The 15,483-nt window shown below is 38.8% G+C and overlaps 1 protein-coding gene across 2 annotated transcripts in view; it reads left to right on the plus strand.

The window, feature by feature from the left end:
* Nucleotides 1–15,483, plus strand: part of sbf2 (SET binding factor 2) — a 94,992-nt gene that overhangs the window by 13,949 nt on the left and 65,560 nt on the right. The gene's annotated exons all lie outside the window — the stretch shown is intronic.

Here is a 15,483-nt window from a genome sequence, read left to right on the forward strand (position 1 = left end):
ATCTCAGTTTTATCAATCAAACAGCCATGTGTTTTCCAGTTAGTGCGAGTTCATGCTGATTTGATGATAAAAAAAAACAAAAAACTGGTTCTTCTGTGTAAAGATGCCACAACAGAAGATAGATTTGTCTTTAAAAAGAAGCTCTGGCATTTTCTGTGTCACAGACTGACAGACATCACCCTGGGGAATGTACATGTTTTATAAGCTCATTTGCCCCCTCGAGCTTGTGCAGCAGATATTGGCATTTCCTGTTTCAGTGAAATTGGTAATGATTGTTTACTTGACTTAGTTTTAAACTGTGCTGACACTCACTAATTGGGGAATCTCTTCCCTCATCATTACTCAGAACATGTCAACACGGCAGCCTGGTTCCAATTTCTGCCAGTTTCTATCATCCTCCAAAGAAACATGAGGGGAATAGTTGTATTTTCTTTTTTTTGTTGTTGATCTCCTCCCTCCCTGTGGGGTTACTTTTAGGACTTTATGGCCTGCTGTCCTTATATGGACAATGTGAAAGATGGAGAAATATGTGCTTATCAGGATTTGAAAAACAAAAAAAACTGTCACTCTCCAGGGTAACATTAATTGTCGACACTGCACAGGACATTAGCGCCTGTGCAGAATCTGTTTTTATTCATTCATCTTAAACAGCAGTACCACAGATAAGCTTTTCATGACGAAGCAGAATGGTTTTGGCACATGACATGGAGGGAAAACTGACTCCCGCCACTGTATTCAATCCTTTCTTTGGTGCTCAAACCTCTGAGAGTTCATATCTTTTCTGTTTTCTTCACTGTAACTTGTGTTCGATTTACTGAAAAACCAGCTTATTTTCTTCCTGTTCATATGTTTTTATTTCTCTGAGAACTCTGAACTTCTCCCAGTCTGGTCAAAAAAACAAACTCACATCATAGTTTCATGCTTTAAGTTGATGTTGAAAAAGTTTTATGAGGTCGATTTGACTGGCATCATTTATTAATCATTGGAAATACATCATTGGATGTTTTTGGAAAACAATATTATATTTTGTTTCCTGTTATTTTTACAAAGTCTGCATTGGTTCCTCAGAGCTGCAGTGACGAAATCAGTGTGCAATCGAGTCAATATTATCAGGAGATCTGTGGGAAATCATGAGCTTTGGTGCAATTGAATATAATGAGATATTCAGTCAGATAAACACTTCCTCTGTTGGTCATATGATCTACATCAAAGATGGCTTGTTTGCTGGTAGCAGTGTGTTCTAAAGAGTAAATTATGATGTTAGAGTAGAAATAAAAGTTTATATCTGCAATGATTTTGGGAAAAAACACCCAAGTCCATAAAGTATGGCTCCTGATTGAAAAATTCAGGGGTCAGAGAGCTCAGTTCAGGATACGTATATCGGTTAGACGTGACACTGCGGAGCACAATAGCAGGTGTAGAAGGCAACGAGTTGCATAATATGAGTCAGATATCTAAGATGACATGAATGTGGAGAGCAAAACTGAACAACAGGCATTCTTCATAAACTCATGGGTTTAACTGACTGGATCCTTTTCTGGGGGAAGAATATGATTGAGGAATTTCAAAACATCATAATTTCTTTGTCCTTTAATAGATCAAAGATTGTCAAATTCGTATGAGATTCGTCTGATACCTTTGGCTCTGTCCGGAGGGCTGCCAAAAAAAATACAATTACATGACTCTTGTGTTTCACACATAAAACTCCACAAAGTGATCACGCAAAATAAAATCAAAAAAATGTACATGAAAGAATGACTTTGTCTGGCTAAAGTGTCAAGTCATTTTCAAGGGGGATTTTTTTTTTCTTCATATGAAGCTGAAATTCCTTTCTCGTTTCAGTGACTCAATGTCATGAACCTGGGTGGCTCCGTTTTCTCATCATCATCCCTCAAGTATCCTGTCATGGTTTCACAGAGTTTAAATATAGAAACACTGCAACAAGTTTAGCTAAATCTATCAGTTTAGTGTTTCCAGATGTCATTCCGAACATGCGTGTGTGCGTGTTGCTTTACATCTTGCTGAAGTGAATCCCTCCACCACCACCCCACCACCCCGGTGTTTCTTCATTATGTGTCAGCGAAGCCTGAAATACAGACAGTGCATTCCCCAGTGTGTAAAGAAAGCATAAGGAATGATGGGTTTCCTTCAAGATCAAGCGGGATATGTTCAATGCAAGACCTTTTTTTTCCCCATTTCTTCTTGGCTTAAACCTACTTTTTTTTTTTTTAAGAACATTTACGAATCTTGTTTTCCTGTGATACAATTGTATTTTGAACTATTGAATAACATGCTTGGTAAGATTCATATGTTTAAGTTTGCAATGGTCATCATGAAAGAGAGAAATAAGCAACAACACGAAAGAAAGGGTTGTTCCAGAAATTTTCTTTCCTACTATGTGGTGTGTGACAAAGTCTGGTCAGAAGCCAAATGACTGAAATTCCAACTTTGAAGCTTTAATGAAGATACACCATGGTGTTTAACAGACTCACTGAGCAATTTGCATTTTGGCTCTGTTTTGGACTGGTATGTAAACCATTATTATTTGCAGATTTTCTCCACGCGATGAAAAAAAAAAAAGAGAGACTCTTTTTACAAACACCGAGGAGCACATCTGTAGAAAACAGTGGATGGACCGGATCACGAAAAGCATTTTGCGGTCACAACAGGCCCCCAGCAAACTAAATAACCACAGATGAGGAATGCACCAAGAAAAAGCGTTTACAACTTGTGCTTGGAAAAATGTGTTTCTAATCTTTCCAGGCAAGTGATGATGATAGGAACCAGCTCAAATCCTCATCTGTTACGGATGAGTGGGGTCTATACTTGGTGCACGTAGTACATTTCCATCACCACGCATTCCAGTATCGAGGCACCGTCCTCATGGCGTACTGTAAATCCAGCGGTGGTTCAGAAGTGGCACCACTGCAGGGTTAACTGCAATGCATTTCGAAGAGAAACTCGCGGAAATCAACGGCATCTCTTCCAACTAAAGAGGAACACGTTTTTTTTAATATATATATATATATACTTTTTTTTTGTGCTTTGGTGCATTAGCGGAACCTTCAGAAAAAAAACATAGTCACTCGACCATCACCAGCAAGTTATTTCGAGTTTGAGGGAGGAAAGAACTACTTGCATCACATTGCAGATGATGGCCGATCAGTCTTGCTTTGCTGTGGCAAACTGCCTCACTGGAAAAAAAAAAGTTACATTTGTTTCTAGTCATTCTTGCTGTGATTATTTCATTTCATGTTTCTAGCAATGTTGCTAAATCTTTATTAAATAACCAGCACTTTATAGCCTATCAATGTCATATTTGTGTTATAGTCACTATCTTCCAGAAATATTTGATTATTCTTTTGAATCTTCTCCTGCTGGAAGAATACAATCACATGATTTTAGTTTGATTTGAGCCCAAGTAATTATAAATACTCAGTTATAGATTCTTCATCAAAAACATCAAGGAGCCACTGCTCTGCAGGGCAAACATGAACTTCTTCTGTTTTCATTTTACAAACACTTCAGTGTGATATTATAAATCAAACTGCACGCTCACAAGCTCAGTATTAATATACTTATTAATAAACTACGGCTGAATTGAGAAAGAACGTATCAGTGGTCTAAAAGTGAATTGATCTAAATCTGTAACTTGTGTCTGACCCCTACACATATTTTCTACTCTAAAACAAAAATTTGTTCATTATGCTCAGTTTGATTATGCTCATTTGAAAAACTGTAAAGTTGTGCCATACATTTCTTTCTCTATGTTTAGTGGAATACATTTGAAAAGTCAGCTAAGTGATCCAACATCCACCTCTTCACTAGTCGTCACCATAAATATTAGTTACTTTGTGTTTAATCATGTGCACGGTGCTGATAACTTGCCACAATTAGGGCGAAAGAGCAGGAAGGTAGAAGAAGGGTAGTTTTTTTAAAATTGAAAAGTAATTCAAAGTTGCATGTAGGCTGTGTCAGGGGGAAAAAAAAAAGAGTACTCAACTGGAGCAATGAGCAATCACATTCTACTTAAGCATTTGGATATTAACTAGTACAGAACATTGGCTGCCGCTGCTCTCGGGCCAGTTTGACATTGTTTACCTGCTCTGATCCTAGCTGGTCTGAAAAGATAACCCAGCTCATTACGGAAGCAATCTTGATATTGATATACCTCTACTGAGCTCTGTCCAAGGTGAATGCTTCAGGAAGGTGATGGAATATGTTTAACCTGAAAATATTATACCCCCTTCAGACCACTCGACAAGTACTGTAAAAGGAACAAAGGGCTCCATACTTCCTCAGTGTTTTCAAAATCAGACACGTTTTTGTTTTTTTAAAATAGAGCTTCATGAAATGTGAAAAAAAAGAAAAGAACATGATTGAAACAAATAAAAAGAAAGAAAGTATCATCCTAAAGGTATTCATTGCACCATTACTGTAAAGTTGGTTTCACACTGAAAATGAGAAGTTTAATAAAGGTCATTTTTGTCCACTTAATCTAAAGGCATACGTCTCGGTCATTGGTGATTATGAAAGTTAGATATTACCAACACCACATGACAAAGTTAAAATGTACCTACATTATGCAACATATTGCATTTTTCCAGTTGGACGTAAACAGACCCATAAAGGCGACACGTGACTGAAAAGCAGATAAAGTAATGCTTTCTGCAGACTATTTCATTGTTTAATTAAGACATTTCACCTTGAGAGTTGACAAGAGACTGAAAAAAAGGTGTTGGTCACTATTTTACAGGGTGAGGTCTGATCTTGCCTCTTGGCTTGCAGCCTTCAAGTGAACACAGAGTTGGGTGTAGAATAACAGATGTGATGTTGCTAAACTACCTGTGTTAACACAAACACACCAGTGCTCCACATGATAATTATTTACAAAGCAGACCTTTTGAGCAGGTTGACCGAGAAACGGTAGTTGTTCTCCAAGTGGGAAGGAGAGCTTTTTTGCAAAATTCAAGGAGCAATTATTAAAATACATTACATAGACTCTTCAAAACAATCAGTGATATAGTCATCAAATTACCAGTCGCCAATATGTTTGCAGCAAAATCTTAAACCCAGATATGAAGCTTTTTGTTCCATGGCTACACTTCATTTCGGAAAGTCAAAGATCCTGCGACACATGATACAATAGTACTCGGAGAATGTCGGTGCTATTTGAACCACTTTTTAAAACTAAACAGCATGCAGTTCTTTAACAGAAATCGACCTCACGACATGCTGAAAATTCCCTGTGTTTGTGCTCGCCGTGGTTTTCACCCTATTTACAGGGTGCCCAGACAACTCTTCCCTGAGAGGTCAAACACATTCCACAGCACAGCAAAGTTCAGCGTCGAACATGAGGGTCAATTCATTACATGTAGCCTGCAGACAATGTTCTGTCAGCAGACTCATTCCTGCTGTCTCCTCTGCAGTTATCCTTCCCGGCAGGAAAACAAAATGTTCTCTGAAGATTTAGCCGCACCGGTGTCTTCTGATCAGGTCCTAAAGACTGAGGCATGACGTATAACAAGAAGACTCTGGAGGTCAAAGTGACGGTTTAGAAGTATTTAACTTGGGGTTAAAACGAATAAATCATCAATGTCTTTGTTGGTATATTTGACTGCAGTTGTCATAACTCATAATAATTTAAGTTATTTATGACATAAAAAGACAAATATTTGCTTCTTTTTCAAAGTATTGATATGTAATTCTTATCGATTCGAAAACATAATCTTAACTTTGATTTTCAAGTCTGGACATGCTGATATTTTTCTCAGACTGCGGTGAAAAAGAAAGAGAATTGATTTTACTTTAAATGTAATTAAATGCATTGTGTTCATACTTGCATTTAAACCCAAGTAAACACAGCTCTAGTTTGGTCTATTTGCAGCATATGGGTTGAGTCCTTTCGAAGTGGACTGAGTTGAAAAGCTCCAATTTGATGGATATGAAAAACACCTCAGTCCATCTTCTGGGATGGCGGGAACTGAAACATCCTCAAAGGGTCTGTTGACGCAGAGACATTCGACTTGTAATGTCTTGGTCCTCCTTGACGCATTTCTCAGTTTGTTTCCAAAGTCTTGAGGTGACCTGTCCTCACCTTGAAAAGATTTAGTGTTTAGTTCAAGGTGGTCGACAATGAAAACAGCTTCACTGGGATGATGCGGTCCACTCAACAATTGTAATTCTGTACTGAAACAAGCCAACGCACACTGCACACACTGTAGGTTTTCTGTTCCACTCACTCAGCCAGGCAAGCAGAGCTGTTTCCCTGACCGCATACCATGCCGGTCATTTGCTTTTTGGTCCCACTGCTTACTCAGTCATATAATGGTCATCAAACTTGTTGCTGAGAGAAATGGCCCCCACAACGACCCATGAATAATGCTTTCATGAAAGTGCTCTTAGATGCAATGGAACTAATGGTCACTAGAAAGAAAAATCACAAAACACTTTGTCGTAGTTAATTTAATCTGTGGTGAATGTCTTAGTGGGTTCCGGAAAGCAGTGTGGGTTTATTTGACTGACAACAATGTCATTTTGTAACACTGTCATAGGCGGGTGGCTGTTTTCGTCTCCCAACCAAGACATCTGCTCTTTGCCCAAATTTAAATAGTTTTATCCTGCGTACTTCCAAGAAAGTGGTACGTGGTAAACCCAAATCCAGCCTCCAAAACAATCCTTGTAAACGAGAGCAGAGACACAACTGGGCAGTTTTATGATCTATAATTTTAACAAAGAAAGCAGCATATTTTATTAATTTAACAGAAAAAAAATAGTTTTTGTTTTCTTGTGGGATGAAAAATATTTGAGTTATTTCAATATATCTGCTTTTGACTCCATCTGCTCTTGAGTATTTGACGACGATGCAGTGATTTGTTCTGCTTGACGACAAGTGTGTTTGAGTTTGAATCTGCTAGTTAACAGTGGTGTATGAGTGGAGTTTACATGTTCTTTCTGTGCTTGTGTCAGGTTCTCTCTAGATACTGACTTCTGTCTGCAGTCCACCCTCGGGTTTTGTTGGCTCTTTCAGCAATACTTAATACTGCCTTCCTACATGCCGAAGTGTCCTTGGGCAAGACTCTGAGCCCCAAACTGCCTGAGTGAATGCAATGTGAGAGTGAGTGGTTGATGGTGGTCGGAGGTGCCGATGGCACAGTTCTTCAGCCTCACTTCCGTCATTCTGCCCCAGGGCAGCCGTGGCTACATGCGTAGCTTACCACCATCCAGTATGGAGTGAATGAATAATGCAATGTAAAGCATATTTGAGGTGTCAAGAAAAACTTTACATAAAACCCATGTATTATTATTATTATTATTATTAATACCAATACCAATCATTTTTAGCATATTCTAATTTCTAGATAGATGGATAGGTAGATAGATCACACTACAGGGTTTCCCGAGGCAAGGGGCAACGAAAAGCTATGGATCTCATCATGGTCAAACATGTCTGAGGCACAAAAGGTGGATGGTAACAGCAGACGTGCAGGTACAAGTGGTGACATCTTGACAGGTATGGAGGTGCAAGGTTGGTAACTGTTTTGAAGGTGTGAAGCAGGATTTTTAAAGTCAATGTGTCATTTGAAGAGAAGCCAGTTCGACCAGTTTGAGCATGTGAACCAGGTCATGGGGGAATTAAAACAGGCATGTTATTGACTTGGGTTTGAAATGACCTTAAAAATGACGCCAAGAAACTCAATCTGAAAGTGGAAAAATGGAAAAGTTTTGTGCTTGTGAGGGAAAAAAACCCAAAATTTTGTAGGATATATTTGGTGCCTATTAAGAAGACCTAAAACTATTATATATGGCATTGAAAGCAAATTACTTTTGTCAGCATTCAATCAAGTTTTGATTCCATATAATATGGTTAGTTTTCCAAGGGGTCATGAGCGCTACAATAATCACCTGCAGTGGCCAATATACACATGTTTAGGAAATTGCGTTCAAATTCAGCTTTTAGACATAGTGTGCTATCCTGCTGGGAGTACCTGATAGAGGATTGTACACTGTTGTCGTAAAGAGATGAAGATGGTTGGCAACATTACACAAGTAATGGGTGATATTTAAACTCAGTTAATGCTAAGGGCCTAAAGTGTGTCAATACTGAAGCCATTTTGTCAAGATTAACTGTGTGACTTGAGTTCAACGTGTTTTAACAAGGTACTCCTAAAGAAGTGTTTGGTGTGTGTATATTGTAATTTTAAGAAGGCAAGAAACATCCACTGCAGACAGGCTCTGGAGCCATATGTGACCTCAGCATTGACCAGTTTATAAGGGAGCTATATGTCTACTGCATTGTCTTTGTTGAGGATAAAAACTAGTTTTGTGCAGTTTAATATATACCTGATACCTATGACAACATTTTACAGAGTTAATATAAAAAGTGTGCTTTCTATTTGTAATGTTTTGCTCAGGATGACTGCTGTTACGTCCTTTAATTAGTTGCTGGGTAGATATTTGATTAGATTGTTTAACAGATTAGTTTTTGCTTCTTCCCATTGACGGTGAGGAAAAACTGCTCTGGGTAGATAGTCCGTAGGATGTCGTGCTCTTTCATACATTTTGATTCTGAGAAGAGTTGCAACCGTATTTTGTGCTCGGTGGGGTCAGGAGGTCAAATTAGGGAGCGTTGTGTTAATTGCTGGTACATGAGTCAGGCTCGAGAAGTTGAAGTTCAATACATGAATCATCTACACTTTAGGTGGGGGAGCTGGCCTTCTGTTGAATGACTCTATATTGTGATACGTGCAAGTCTGCAGTACAATAAAGCTTGAAGCCCATATTTTGGATTATGGCTTGACAGCTTAGTCACAGTTAGTGGTTGAGAGTTGCATGCAAATGATCGAAATTGCAAACCCCTGTGTGAACATTAGAAGTCAAGTCTGCGTAGATTGTATTTATAATGATAATAGAGAATCTTGGATGACATTGTTTTGGGTATAAACAGGAAACATGCTTGCATACACGCATGCACCCACATACTTTTTTGAGTGTATTGACTGACATTTCCTGGAGGTGTATTGTCACTTTACAAGAACATGACATAGGTATTTATAAATAAGACATAAAAATAAGTAGTTAATGTGTGTCCTATACTAAGAAATATGTAAAAGTTGCCTTTGGAGGGATCATCTTTTCAGAATCAGAATTATAATTTTTTTTTTTTTTAATTCTCAAACGGGCAATTTGATTTTCATAGCCTGGCCTTTCATAACTCGTACATTCCCAACACAAATTCAGACAATGCACATATAGAAGGAATACATGGGTTTAAGATGTGCTCCGTTGAATTGTAAATAATTTAAATTTAAAAAATAAGGAAAGTCTCCCCAGTCAGAAGAGACTTTAATGTTAAATTCAGGATAAAAGACCTCAATAAAAGAATCAAATGCACTTGTTTTGTTTCTGACAATAATAAAAAAAGTTCCAACATAAAATAAAAAAAAATAAAAATCTGCTTCACGGCCCCACATTCTCTGATGGAGGAATGTGACCTGACTTGACTAAATTGTAAACATTTGTGTCACTTCTCTTGTCGAGAACGCTGCCTTCTTGAACTCCTCCCTTTCCCCCCCGAATCCCTGCTGTAATGAGCAACATGGCTTGCATTTCCGGAAAGGATACCGAAGTTATTCAAAAAATGTGTAAACTGCGGGTGTCATGTGTTGATAAACCCACAATGCTTCAAAACAAATTGAGTCATTTTGACAGGAATTTACATAGAAATGTTGTCTATTGTGTCAGTTTTAACGACGCCTTTGGGTTTAGGTCTGGGTCGGGTTCCACTGACTAAAAAGGGGACCCACCCTTTTAGTTATATGACGAGTCATATTTGGCCTCATTCTGCATTTGTGGAAGCAATTCATGACAAAGCTTAACTGCATTGCTCACATTTGGCAGTTTGGTTAGTCAGATTTCGGCTGCACGCCAAACCGCAGACTGATGAAAGAATGTAGCCAAATTGTATCACCTGATAGATTGACTCAAGTCACCATCCGTTGACATGTCGCTGTGCACGTCGCTCTTGTTTGTAAAACTCCAAGAGTGAAGCTAAACAGTGCATTCCAGATAGAGGAAGCCATTCCACGTAGATGGAGAATGGGATCATGTGTTTGTCAGGAAGATCCACAGATGAGTAATCAATGCTTTATGTGCCAGTGAAGCTAAACACATCGGGAAACAAAGCTGGGGCTGTCAAGCCAGCAGGACTTTCCATCCTGAAAAGCACTGTGAGCTAACCAGGAAATGGGAATACACAGGATGAAATTACGCCACAGCACACTGGAGAGTCCACATCCAAAAACCAAATAGATGAAATACAGTAAAAGCTTTCAGACTTGCAGAAAAGGGTTGGGGGTTTTTTTTCCCCAGTATACACAAGTCTGAGGATTACAATATAAAAAGGCGATCCCCAAATAAACAAGTGATGAGTGATTGCAAACTCTGTTGCTGCCGGGAACTGAGCAAAAACATCAACTCAAGATATGGTGCCAGCCGATTGGATCCAAGAGTAAAGTTTGGGGATACCCCGTTTATCCTGTACATTTCCCCCTTGATTTCTATTGAGCAGGCTTCCTTCAGCTTGGCCACTGGTGAATACCACAGTGGCTAGTAAAAAAGTGCTGAGTGCTGCTGACACCAGGGCCTGTGGGTGGTGACATCATTTGTAACCACACAGTCAATGCCTTCGTGTATGCAGTCCTTCTGCTTGAATATGTTTATTTTTATTTATTTTGACAGCTGCTTTTGTCATTTCGAGGCTTTAAGTAGTCATCAAAATATAGCTACTGTCTGTTTGCAAATGACTCTACTTACTTTCATGCTTCCTGGTACTCAAATGTGATAGTAGTGTGAAGTATTACTGCAGTAGTTTCTTTTGGCTCCGGCATAGGAGGAATATAACCCAACAAGCAATGTACTGAGCCAGAGGTCTGGTTAATCATGTACTTTCTGTCTGTGACATTTTTTTCCTTTTGCAGTAATGGAAAAAAAATGGAAGGCTGTCTGTCATACAAAGACATGGTAAAAGTCACACCACAGAATGTTATAATATATTATCATATTTCATGTTTCGGAGATAATTTTTCTTACGTTACGTTTTTCTACATGAAACGTAACAGGAATAATGATTTCTTTGTAGTGTAACAATATCCCGACATCAATGTGACAGTTTAATGTAGGGCAATATTAGCACACTAAAATGTGACATCGATCTACTTTCTTTGGTCGTGTGCTTTGGCAGAAATGTGCCAAAAAAAAACAATAATGCTGATTATTATCACTGCATTTTATTCTTTTTGACCCCGTCATTTAAAATGTCTTGCATAAAGACAACTTTTGCTCAAAGTCTGTTAAGCTCAGGGAAGAAAAAGGTTTTGATGCTGGACATTTTCACAGAAAAGTGCTTTGGATTCTTTGGAGCGGTTTTCCTCCTTGACATATTAACAACCTGTTTCTGTAATACTCAACATTGCTGTTTTCCATTGACATTTTAAGCCATGCTGTTATAAGTGCTGGGTGCTTGTCACACTTTGTTAGCCTCTTTGGATTTGAGGTGCAGCATGTCCTGTAGTGTGGACAATGGTTGTAGGAATATCAGAAGCGTACCACATTTTGTTCTATTTGGCCAGCAAAACTATACAATGTGCCCATTCTGCTCCTAAAGTCTGTTTTATTCTGTCAGCGTCCAAGCAAATATATTCTTGTCAGATATATTCTGCAAGTTTCCCAGTATAGTGGAACATTTCAACTGTCCAATCCTTATTGAACAGATAATAATTCTTAAATGAAGAATTTTCCAAAGCCGCTATCCTTTAGTTTTTATGGCGCACGTCTGTCACTCTCGTCATCCATAGAAATGCCTGGAATGCACTTACATGTGATATAATGACTTCTGACAGCGGATGTTAGGTCGGACATCACATTTAAGGTACGTCACTGATAACCCTAACCCCTGTTGTTTTAGAACAACGCCATATGTAGAGCGCCTGTGGCCGGATGCCAAGTTTTTCCTTCCTTGTGTGCACATTATTTTTATTCATGCAGACGGCTCATCCAGTTTAGGCGCGAGAACCTTTTTTTGAGACGCAAATCTTAACAATCACACTTGCTTAACTCGTCGTAGTCTGGTTGTAAAGTTAGTGGCTGGAAAATTCTACGGTGACAATAATTACTGATTAACTATGTTTCTTTTTTGCAGGTTGTCTTTACAAGAAAGTTCTGTGAAATTTAATGAGGGAAAAGGCCTTTGATGGCGTGTACTCTAGTAATTCAACGGGGAAGCTCATTATATGCCACTCTTCACAGCATATTAGTGATCGTTCACCAGAGGGAAAAAAATTCAAAAAAAGTTTTGAGCAGAACGTTGTTGAGGCAGAAGTGAGACGGGGCCCCCACAAGGCCGCAGAGGAAGCACCTGTTCTAGTGTCATTATCTTTATCGTGCTCCAAAGTGCTTGGCCTGCCTGACGCAGGACAGCCATTGTGCTGATCACCGACCTCAAGACAAAGCTGTTTACCTTGCTCTTTCATGCATCACTCCATGTGTTCAGATATGTTTTGATGTCTCGTGTTTACTTTTCACACGATGTAGCAACAGCCGTGTTTACCTGCCATCAGCTGACAGAGATTTAAAAATAAAGCTGCAGTAATATGAGGTTGATCAGACAACCGAGGAGGGTAACAGTGGGGGAAAAAATGGTTTTCATAATGAATTTGTGTTTCAAGATTTTATACATTTTTCAAATTTTAAAGCTATTTCAGGTGTTGAACATTTTTGATCCATCAAAACTTCTTTTGGTCAGATGTTCATCTTTTCTCTGCTTAGATGTGATTGATGAATTCATTACTGAAATGTTTCAGTATAAGAGCACTTTAACAATTTTTCTTACTGTATGTTGAGTGATTGGGTTGTATTTACAATAATATATATTTTGTTATTCCTGATGGATTCTAATACTAACTTTTTATGTGAAGCACTTTGTGTTGCATGTATGTATGTTTGAAAAGTGCTCTATAAATAAAGTTTGATTTGTTTTGATAACAGCATTCACTTCAACTTGTTTTAGATACACGAAAGTCACAATCCATGTCTCTGTCTTTCCATATTGGCATAATACCAGGTTAAACTCAAATCAGACCAACTGTCTTTTTCAGAGTCTGCAGCAGTTGTTTGCTCTGACGGTGTCTGCTTTGTCACCTGAAAGTTACCAGTCTGTGACCATCTGTAACTTCTTTATATCCACTGGCTGCAACCATACATTTTTAATTCTTCACTTTTTAGTTTTCAATATTAAACAAATGTATCTCACTGATGTGCATCATCAGTCTTTGATCTTCAGAATTTCTTTTCTAAATCTCCTTTTTACAACTAGGCGAATGTCTATCACTTCAATCTCATTGCACCTCACATCAATAGCACAACTCTGGAGTTATTCTAACATTTGGATAAAGATTTAATCTTGTCCATTTTGATAAAAGCTGCTGATGATGATTGACTGAGTCTTAACAGGCACGTGTGTATGCGATGCACCAGGTGTCGTCGTTTTTTTTTCCTCGAACATTTCCTTTAATCTTACAATGACTGATGCTTTAATTTTAACAGCATCTGTCATAATAGTGGGAGAATTTTAATTCCTTGCTTCTTTTGTTTTACCGCTAAAGCTTAACAGTGCTGGGAAAGCCCATGACTCTATATTTCACAACAGGTTCTTCGGAAGAGCTATAATTTAACTGGTTTATGCTGGGAAGGTATGGTATGTATTAACCTACTTTCAACAAAACCAACATGTAATGAAGTCAATTTTCACCCCCTCATGCCAATTGCAATAAAAACTTAGTTGCTTGTGGTTTAGCAAAAGAAGTATGGCTTGTGATGCCATGACTTTATCTGACTTTGTATTGATTAATGTCCAAAAACATCCAATTTTTGAAAGGGTCTTTTTATATTTCCTTCTTTTCTGTTTTTAAGTTACATGTGGTGAGCTGGATGCATGTTTTTCATTTATTCTGTGTTTGTCAAATGAAGTATTTGCCCCAAAGTGAATAAATCTCCCTAAGGTATGACAGAGAAAGGGGGGGGTCTTTTCCTTCTTCTTTACTAAAAATACATGTCTGTTCTTATTCTGGTGTTGTGTTTCTTACACATATGGCATTTATGAGGCTTGAAATGTTGTGTGCAGTGCTGTTTGTAATATTTGCTCGATGACTCTTCGTTCCCTGCCTGACTCGACATTTTTTTTCAATTTAGTGTGGTTCATGATGGTCGTCTAAAAATATCTGGCTCTTAAAATGAACCATGTGTGTCTTGAATTGCATAACGGCAAATGAAGCGGGGGTTATTGGTGACAATGGAATGAACGAGAGCAGAGAAGATGTTGCTTTGAAAGTGTTTGTGACAGGATGGTTCTGGTGCTGGAAGTGACTGAGGTGAGGCTGTTGTGATCATTTCGTTGATATTTTAGTCGAGTTTAATCGGAGCCGTCCTTGAGCGCAGGGGCCGAGTCAGGGACGGCTGGCGTAAACACAAGCATGTTTGTGTCTAAAGACTCTGCAGCAGCAGCCATCCTCTGGTTGTTTTGTCCGCAACTCATCCTGCAGACGCGATAACGCTGGAGGCAGCACGCCATTGACCTCCTCACCCCTCCCTTGGCCTGTCCCTCCTCTCTGGCCCCTGACACCTCACACCTCACTTTCCGTCATTGTGTTGCCTTCCTGGCATGCGACCATCAGACATGAATGGGAAAAGAACAAGGTAGAGGGAAGAGGATGGTGGAAGTACATGATGTAGTGCACATCTGTTGCGCCACAGTTTTTCTGGCCACATTGTCTTGGCAGTCGCTTGAGTCTCCTTAAACAGCTCTCCGACACCTTGGGAAGTTGACTCTTCTTCGTTCGAAGTTATTTCCCTCCAATAACGCCTGCTAGCTTCTAAAGATGCTTCGGTGCATATTTTGTTATTTGTTAAACAGAATCCTCCTTTTGACTCTGCTATTTTCCTTTTTGTCTAACAGAAATTGGTGTTTAATGTTCAGGGCATTCTGGGTCATTTTTGGTAATGCTTTGATCAACTTAGACAGTTCGGTCTATGCACATTTTATTGCTGTGTAGGGAAAACACGTCGGAACTTTGGTGCCTGATTTTATTTAGATTTGTAACTGAACCAAATTTTGAAACGAGTCCCTCACTGAAAAGATTTGTGGGACTGAGCTCATTTGTGGTAACGGGAACTTTTTAAATGTTTTATGATCCTTCAAAGTCTGTTTGCATTTCTGTTAGTACAGGACACTAAAATGTTGTGGTCATAATAAAAACATTGAGGACTTCTTTTGTCTTAATTGTGTGACACCACACAGAAAAACAGCCCACATTAAAAGGAGATGCTGCCTCAATGGCCTGTCCTGAGTCATCTTTAGTAATGGCTCTTGTCCCAGTTATATCTGGCCACTGCCGGCCTGAGCAGACATTAACTTCTTGTCACTGTATA

Source organism: Blennius ocellaris, assembly GCF_963422515.1.
Source record: "Blennius ocellaris genome assembly, chromosome: 1".
NCBI lineage: Eukaryota > Metazoa > Chordata > Actinopteri > Blenniiformes > Blenniidae > Blennius > Blennius ocellaris.